Here is a 10,023-nt window from a genome sequence, read left to right as displayed (position 1 = left end):
TTGTGAATTTCTTACTTGGAGACTGATCATTCCTCATTACTTGTCTGTATTCTCCAATATATTTAGATACATAGGGGCCAGGGCAAAGCTTACAATTTTAACCCTTTCCGTGGCCTTCCTAGCACAGTTAGGGTGTCATTATAAACATTTCATAAATATTTGCTAAGTGATCAAATAAATCAATAAATGAAAAAAACCTGCAAAGCTGGAGGCCATATCCTGCATGCATGATGCAGGGTCTCTTTGTCAATCACCAAATCAGTTCTCTAAAAATCATCTCTTACCTGTTTTATTTAGTTCAAAATGCTATCATTTGGTGATTTGTTTCAATATCATGACAAATTAATGGCACTTCTGGAAATTTAAAAATATCTTTGTTTATTGACATCTTTCTTTATCCATTTATTCATTTTTCTAATGGATAAATGAAGACAGAGATAATTTAATAACTTCTTACTTTTTTAAAAAAACATTTTTAACCTATTATATTTTTAGAAGAAAATACCAGATGCACTTCCCTGACCAACTTGTATTATACATAAGATATTAACATAATAGCTCATGCTCAGTATTTCTGAAGGAATCTAAGTACAGTGGTATTACTAATATATATGGATATCTATACTATTTTACTTAGAATTAAAAAAAAAGTTGATGAATAGATATCACAGAAATTCTTTCTAGAGACCTATTCTGTAGAAAAGACAGTTGCCTCTTTTAATGGCATTTTCTTGATAATATTTGGATAAGAATTCTCTGTACTGGTGAATGCATTGATGACTCACTGAATACCTGGAGAAGTTCCCACATTTCCCAATGATTAGAGAGCTTAGTTTTTATCTCAATACAAATTTAAAACTATTCACAGGAGACCCCTTTGAGAAGTTAGCTTATTTTGTGTGTATGTGCAGCTCTTGAAAAGAACATATTCATTTTGAAGAGCTATATAAGAGACTAAAAAATCTTATTATTGTTTCAAAAGTGTATTCTTTGCTACCTTCAGTTCCAATGTAGAGCTCATCAAGACAGTATGGGATTGGGCAAAATACATTTTTTTAAGTCCACTCTGTCCATAAACTATAATTGTATGTATAAGAATCAAGCCCAGCTAATAGAACTGCAAAACTGGTCCTCAGTAATTCAGTTCATTAAATTAATGTTGTGGCATCCCAATGCTTTGTAATTCTAACACTTCATCTTTCTTTCCATGGAAACGTTACCTTCTTGATCTTTTACTATGTGTTTGTTATGGAAATCAGCATCTTTCTCCAATTTTAGCCTCCCAAAATGCACTTTTGTTCCCAACTATCCAGGGCTATTTGCCTGATAGCATATTAGTAATGAATCTTTCTACCTGCCTTATATGCAAGCCCTGCTCCAAGGTCATGATACCCTCTTTATCACTGTCCCTTTGGGTGAAGACTTAGAAGTCTATTTTTTTCTTTTTTGCAATTTAAATTCCAGTTAGTTAACATAGAGTATAAAATTAGTTTCAGGTGTACAATATAGTGATTCAACACCCCAGTGCTCATCACAAGTGCATTCCTTAAATCCCCAACACCTATTTAGGTAATTTTACTTTACAAAGTTCTATTATATATATATATAATATATATCTCATATATGTATTCTATCATGTATATTATATATAATATTTTCTATCATATTTATCATCTATATTCTATCATATATATCATATATATGTATATTTGTGTGTGTATATATATATACATATATATATATATATAAAATAAATTTAACTCTAAGAATGATCTGTTTTCCTGATGCAGGTCGCTGAAGTAAGTGATGTACTAGGGACTGAAGTCAGCCATTGTTAATCATAGTTTGTCTTTCAGAAAGAATAACAATCACAAAACGCATCTTTTATAAAGATAATAACAGTTGTATTGAAATTGGATGCAGGATAGAAATTGAGAGAAAGTGATATAGCAATTGAAATTTAGCCAGAATATTTTATACATTGCTCCTAAGACAATAATCATTAAAGGCTAAATCTCCATACCACTTAGAAAAAAATAAATATATAAACAAACATGGTAATTATATTACAATTTACATTTTATGAAAAATAAATTTGAATGTAAAACATATCCGCATCAAATAATTGATCTTCCTTTCAAACCCCCACTAGTAATGCCTTTGCAATTTTGTGGTCCTCAATTACAGAAAGTAGCTTACTTCTATGGTTTTATAAAATATTATCAGGGCGCCTGGGTGGCTCAGATGGTTAAGCGTCTGCCTTCGGCTCAGGTCATGATCCCAGGGGCCTGGGATCGAGTCCCACATCGGGCTCTCTGCTCCTTGGGAGCCTGCTTCTCCCTCTGCCTCTCTCTCTCTGTCTCTGTCTCTCATGAATAAATAAATAAAATCTTTAAAAAAAAATAAAATAAAAAATAAATAAAATATTATCAAATAACTATGAAACATATAGTTTATTTCTAATAAATTCTCTAGTTAAACTCAACATTTAGATAGCCAATTATATTCAATATTATGTACAAATTTTCCTGTTAACAATCTTTCCAAATAGTTTGATATGAGAAATAAAGAACATGTCTGCAATTAGAGATATCATTAAGATATTAATTTTCTCACTTTAATAAATTTTAAAAATCAGAAAATAGAGGAAGAATTATCATTAATTTCTCTTAATTCAATAATTCAATTAAAACTTGGAGAATATTTTTCCTTATATATTATAATAAAATTACATTCTTCCTTAATTTATGGCTGTTAATGTCAATGGTTATAATTACTTAAAATGTATGAGAATAGAATTGTTTTATCTCGTTTCTTCATTAAAAGTTATATATCATAAACCTGGATTTGGGTCCCAACTATTGATGAAACCTAACATTTCCTTTTGCAGAATCTATTAGTGGATTTGGGTCCCACTTATGCTTGCATGAATTTACTCATTTACTATCACACTAGAATGCTATATGCAGGAATAACCTTTCTGGTTCCTGTTTTGAATAATTGAAACAATAACTTTCATTTTTATACTGCTTTAAAGATCACAAGATGGTTTCACATATATTATGTTTTTATTGTCACAAATGTTCTGGAAATCCTTATTGCTAAATCTTTTTAACAGATAAGGAAATAGAAACCAAAGGGTTATTTAATGTCATACTCTTCATAAGTTAAAAATTTTTAAAGCTATGAGTTAAACCAATTCATCTGATTTTGAATCTATTAATTTTGAATCTACTAATGTTTATTTTTCTAATACTATACAACTGCAGAAGTGTAGATTTCACTGTTTCTCTCTTTTTCTGTGTTTTTTTCCTAAAAGTGATATCCATTCAAATATGATCTTAATCATTACCCTGCCAGCTTTGTTCAGCACTCTACCATTTAAACGGCTTACCATCACTGGTTACTGGCTGATAGCAGGCATCCAAAAACATCTTCTCAAATTCATGAATGAAATCTTGAAAGTAACTTGGTTCCTGAGCTGCTACCATGTTCAGGAGCCGACTGGGTTTTCTGGGGCATGAGAAGAAACTTAGCAAGGTTAAAGCCTGGGAATGAAAGTTGTTGTTGCTGCTATTATTGTTGTTGTTGTTGTTATTAGATTATTCCTAAAACTGCAATCATTATTTATAGGAAATTGCTTAAAATAATAAGTTTTCCTTTTTGACGTTTCACATATGATATTCTTGTGAAAACTTTGTAATGTTGCATTGTAATATCCATTTAGTAGGTGTGTGTGTGTGTAATGTTTCTTTTCTCTTTTTTTTTATTATGTTCAGTTAGCCGGCTTATAGTACATCATTAGTTTTTGATGTAGTGTTCAACGATTCATTAGTTGCGTATAACACCCAGTGCTCATCACAACACGTAATGTTTCTTTTCTAATGAAATTGCCATAAAAACAAAAACAAGGGCGCCTGGGTGGCTCAGTTGGTTAAGCGACTGCCTTTGGCTCAGATCATGATCCTGGAGTCCCGGGATCGAGTCCCGATTCAGGCTCCCTGCTCGGCAGGGAGTCTGCTTCTCCCTCCGACCCTCTTCCCTCTCATGCTCTCTGTCTCTCATTCTCTCTGTCTCAAATAAATAAATAAAATCTTTAAAAAAACAAAAACAAGAGTCTGGGGGCACCTGGGTGGCTCAGTCATTAAGCGTCTGCCTTCAGCTCAGGTCATGATCCCAGGGTCCTGGGATTGAGCCCCTCATTGGGCTCCTGCTCTGCGGGAAGCCTGCTTCTCCCTCTCCCACTCCCCCTGCTTGTGTTCCCTCTCTCACTGTGTCTCTCTCTGTCAAATAAATACATAAAATCTTTAAGGAAAAAAAAAAAAAACAAGAGTCTATCTTTGTTTATTCTTTACATTTAATGTCTATTTTACGCTATTACTTTTTTAGGCACCCATAGAAGGGAAAGAGACAACTCAAGTCCCTGCTTTCCTCAAGTATACCTTTTAGTAAGTAAAAAAGACATAGCAAATAAGTATAAGAAAACTCTGAATTTGTTCAGTCTCTTTATTGAGGTCATGTCTATTTCTCTTTGTTTTAGTAATCTGAAGTTCTTTTCCAATTGTCATGTGAAATTTCTTGAAGATATGATTCAGCATTATTTCTCATCTTTTCTTTATTTTGCCCCAACAAGCTTACAACTACACTTTTTCTTTTCCTCATTATGTCCAGGAGGCTAAATCACACAGCAAATAATGTTTCATGATTTGTTCATTTTGAATGCTAGGACCTAAGTCTTGCTGACAACGTAATATGGAATACGATATATACTGGAGTGCCTGGATGGCTCAGTTGGTTGGGCCTCCAATTCTTGGTTTTGGCCCAGGTCGTGATCTCTGGGTGGTGGGATCGAGCCCCACATCGAGCCCTGCCTCAGGCTCTGCACTCAGCGCGGATAATAAAATCTTAAAAAAAAACTAAACAATATGATACATACTGTCATACCTCTAGAATTACTAGTTGAAGTCATTCTACTAATTAATCTTATTCTTTTTTTTTTTGTTTATTTGATGTACATTCCAAATTTCATTGACTCTTAGACCTCACTAATTATAGGATGCACTGTTAAGCTATATATTAATAAATAAGAAAAAGAAGTGCTCTCAGCTAAATTATGGCACCAGCCTCAATCTGAATGCACAATCCTCAAAAAGTGGTAGCATCACTTTTTAGTTGCTTTGAAATTTCTTTCTTCTATTCTGAGGTATTTGGCTTTTCTCATGCCTTTAGCTGTTATTACTTGTGGGTGATAGGCTTTTTCTTGTAACCATTTTAAGAATAAAACATTGTCAACTTTATCTATGATGCAGTTTTCCTTTTGTAGTTTCTGTAAAGCGCTTGGTTATTGCTTTACAAAAAAAATATGAAATTGCAGTCATTCCTTTAATGATGAAAATTTACTTTTTGCTCTCTTTCCTGTATTCTACAAGCCCTGTATGTAGTCTAATTGCTGAATAGTCTTGTAACATTTTTTAAGACATTATAATTAGTAATTTAACCCAAACATAAGTAAATATAACTCACTTGTAGTGATGAATATGTCACTAAGTCTGGCCCACCTTGCACATGCATAATGATAACTAAATCATGAGGACTGTTGCATAATTACAATTTTAAGAAATATTGGTGTCAGACACATGTTATTGTTAAATCCTATGTTAAAATGTGAAATAAAATGTCATAGAACTGATAAAATGTGATAGTATGCTTGTAGATTTTTTTGATAAGCAAATGCTAGTACAATAATACTGGTTGTTAAAATATTCCAATAATCCTACTCCAATAGTTATTTAGCCCCTTCTTCTAAGTTTCTTATGTGACCCCACCATATTGTCCACCTGGCTGGTTTCCTAGGACCTGAGATCCTGGTTTCAAGGGTAAAACATGACTCAGAAAATGTTCCACAGACATTATTTCAGTCTTATGGTGAGCATCTAGTCAGATTTATAAGGGTCTCCATTATCAATTGGCAAATATTTTGAGTATCACATTTGTCTTATAATTATTAATTTGTACTCTGACTCATAGTAAATCTTTAAGCTCCATCATACATATATATTCATTGTATACAAAGAATTTCTAAAATCAATAACAAAATTACAAATAACACAAAAAAAATATGGGGAAAAGACAGATATTTCATGAAGTAAGATATAGAAGTGGCCATTAAGTGCATGGAAAGGTACTCAACAAGTTAATCATTGTAGACATGCACTTTGAATTAAAATGAGTTATTACTACACAAACACACTAGAAATTCTAAAATAGAAAATATTGAAACATTAGATGTTGGTAAGTATTCAGGGCATGTGACTGAACCACTTTGTAAAACAGTTTGACAATCTTGTATAAAAGTATATATACATTTGCCATATAATCCAGCAATTCACTTCTGAGGTATTTACACAGGAGTAATGAAAATATATGCCCATGCAAACACTCATACACAAATGTTTTCAGTGGCTTTATTCATAATAGCCAAACACTGGAAGCCAAGTATCCATTGGATACTTGCCGAAACGGATTTACTGGAACACTTAAGATCTGTACAGCATGGAAACTATGTCTCTATTAAAAGCTAAAAGACAAACAAGATGATAAAATCTCCTAGGGTCTAATTGTAAATACTTAAAGTATTTATTAATGTGATCTAAATGGCCATTTTTGTTATTTTTCTCTATTGCCATCACACACTACTTCTATATAGAACAAATTTAATATGTATGCATAACTAATGCATAAGACTATTATTTTGTTAGTAATGTCATAAATCTGGAACCCTTACAGCATTATAGATAATGGTAAGCACTTTGGAAGCTTACCATTAAATTAATGACCATCTGATTTATTTTTTTTTCATTTTTTTTATTTTATGACCATCTGATTTAAATTCTGGAAAGTAAATGATCTTGTAATGTCCATATGTTTTCCCATTTGTTTAATTTTTACTTGTTTATTACTTTCTGAAAATAAACTAAAAGGCATCACTGAATAGATTGTAAATCTACATACATTAGAAGCCTGGTTTTAAATTATTTCTTTTTTTTCTTCTTGTATCAAAAAGGTAATATTGTTCAAAAAAGTTATATAAAGTTTCTGACATTTTAACAAATAGTTCAAAAGATGATTACTTTCAGACAGCTTTTTACAACCCCCCTTTATTTATTAGCAAAGAGTCAGCTTATTTTCATCTTCAGAAAGTAGTAAATTTTACTTTTAAATGAAAATAATTTTTATGCTTAATCATAAAATTAAACTTTAAAAATCCAGAACCTGGAAAATTATTCAAATTTTCCTGCCTCAGGAAAATAAATAAATCAGGCAGAACCTGCCTCAGGTTCTGAGACAGTCCATGACCAGTCGGGTACTTACTGTCTGTTTTATTGGAGAGACAGTAACTAGGGGACGAAGTAAGGATTGAGAGGAACATGCTAATGGATTTTTGTGGAATAGTTTTGTGGTTAAATATAGCATATAAAAACAGGGATTATTATTAATAATTTCAAAACTTCTGATTACCATGGATTATTTTTGGAATAACCTAGTTTTGTTTTGTTTTGTTTTGTTTTTTTGAAGAATCTTTCCTGGTAAATTCAACCTGAGTTTGAGTAACATTGTGTAAGCATTGGTTAATGATGAATATACTAACAAATGCCTAAGTTTTGTTGGTGTTACAGAAAGCATGACATTGGAAACTTGGACTCTGAAAGAGATAGGAATATTCTGTCTACTTTAGCTGTTTTCTATTCCTGTGTTACAGTTTTAATTTAGGTAGCACTCTTGATTCAATGGGTTGTGTTGTATGATTTGAAATAGGATTGTTTTAGTAGTTTCCTAGATGTTGGAGTTCATATTTATTCTTGCGTTTCATAAATCTCCTTGAAAGGGCTACATAGACTACGCATTTTTTCAAGTTTTTTAAGTTCAATTTAATTTAAAAATTTTCAAAATTTTGATGCTTCTTGAAATAATTTAAAATATATTAGTATTTTGATAGATTTTGTTCTGAGGTCTGAAAAAAAGTACAATATGGTAAACAAAGATTATAAAACCTGATGATGTTTGTTCTTTATAAAAGGAAAATTTTCCCCTTGCTTGGAGATATCACAACTGAATAGTGTTTCACCACAAATGATACTAATCACCTCAAGCAATTAAAAACAACAACAATGACAAAAATACCATGAACTTTGAGCACCCCATCGATGAAAGCTGAAAAAGAACTAAGAACATTGATCATTCATGGAGCATCACACTTTTAATGGACCAACACAGGAAGCTCTTTCCTGGCCAGTGAATAAGGACACTTGAAATTAATTCTCTCCTATCCTGAGTGGAACCTTTCCATTCCCAAGTAGTATAAACTCCCGTGCCTTTCTAGAACATCCTCACCCTCTGCCCTGCATTTTCTCCTTTCATGATGCAGTGTACTGACTTTCATTGTCATTTTATTGGTTTGTGTTCTCTGTCTTGACAAGTATATTGACTCAGTGTGACCTTACCCCAACCCCCACTTTCAGTGTTCTTTTATTTTTCTTTCACAACATTTTTTTCTAACTCCCTCTTGACTTTCAGATACTCCCGTCATTTTCACTTGTAATTGCTTACATCATCAAAAAATAAAAAAATCTCTCCCCATTTATTTTTTACCTTTTCTAATCTCTAGACTTTCCCCAATTATCTGTACTGTGACTGTTTTCTCACTATTCCACTATCTACTGCTATACATTAAGGCCACAATTTAATGGATTAAAAGAACTATTATTACCTCTCACAATTGTTTGGGTTGACTGGATTCAGCAGAACAGTTCTTCTTGGAGTCTTTCATGTAGTTGCAAGCAGATGTCTGCTGAGGCTCCAATGATCGGAAAGCACAGCTTTACTAGATGGCCAAGACAGCTGATTCACAAGGTTGACATTGATGGCAGCTGCTGGATGGGGTTCATCCAGGGCTATTGACTGGAGCACCTGCATCTGTCTGCTCTATGGGACTTGTGCTTCTAACGGTACAGCTGCTGGCTTCTAAGGGGGAGTATACTAAAAGCGAATGTTCTGAGAGACAAAAGGCTGAAGCCACCAGCCCACGAAAAGACATACCAGGTCTGGCATAGTATCACTTTCACCATATGCTGTTTGTCAAAGCAGACACACAGCCAATTTAAACTCTTATTTTTCCTAGTAACTAGTAACACTAATAACACAGAAGAAGAGAGAGCAGAGGAGAGGGAAGAAGAGAAGAGAGGAGGAGAGGAGAGAAAAGGTAAGAGTCACCAAAATAAAGAAAAAAACAGTCATTTGGTACTGTACATTTTTGTTTTATACATCACTTTTATACTATGCAAGTGTTCATCAACACAACTCTGTATTCCTGGAGATGGGATTTCTGTGATCATGGCAAGTATTTGTTTCCTTATGTTCCTGTAATGTTCTTACACTCTAAGACAGCATCCAGAGTGCTCTACAGACAGTAGTCACACATTCACAGACTTCACAATTTGGAGATTATTTAATTTCCAATATCATTCTTAGAAAGAACACTGGTTTACAGCCAGTAAGTCTCTGATTCTGTAATCTCTGATTCTATCTTGGGAACTAGTATTTTCTGCAACATTAGCCTCAAGAGGCTGACTATGCACATAGACTTACCTAGTTTCTTTGGGTGGTCAGTTATGGATCAACAGTCCATGAAATTGTCCTGCCCTTTTGAAATCAGACTATATTTTCAGATCATGATACCATTTTGGGAGTAATTTGTTCTGTGTATCATCTGTACATGTTCATGGTGGCAGAGCATGCCAAACAATATTATCTATTTTTTTTATTTATTTTTTTATTCTTATGTTAATCCCCATACATTACATCATTAGTTTTAGATGAAGTGTTCCATGATTCATTGTTTGTGCATAACACCCAGTGCTCCATGCAGAATGTGCCCTCCTCAATACCCACCACCAGGCTAACCCATCCTCCCACACCCCTCCCCTCTAGAACCCTGTTTGTTTTTCAGAGTCCATCGTCTCTCAT

The sequence above is a fragment of the Leptonychotes weddellii genome, chromosome 3 (assembly GCF_054177405.1).
Source record: "Leptonychotes weddellii isolate Sample4059 chromosome 3, ASM5417740v2, whole genome shotgun sequence".
In the NCBI taxonomy this organism is placed as follows: Eukaryota; Metazoa; Chordata; class Mammalia; order Carnivora; family Phocidae; genus Leptonychotes; species Leptonychotes weddellii.
The sequence above is the reverse complement of the archived record's forward strand: the minus strand, read 5'-3'. Positions refer to the sequence as shown.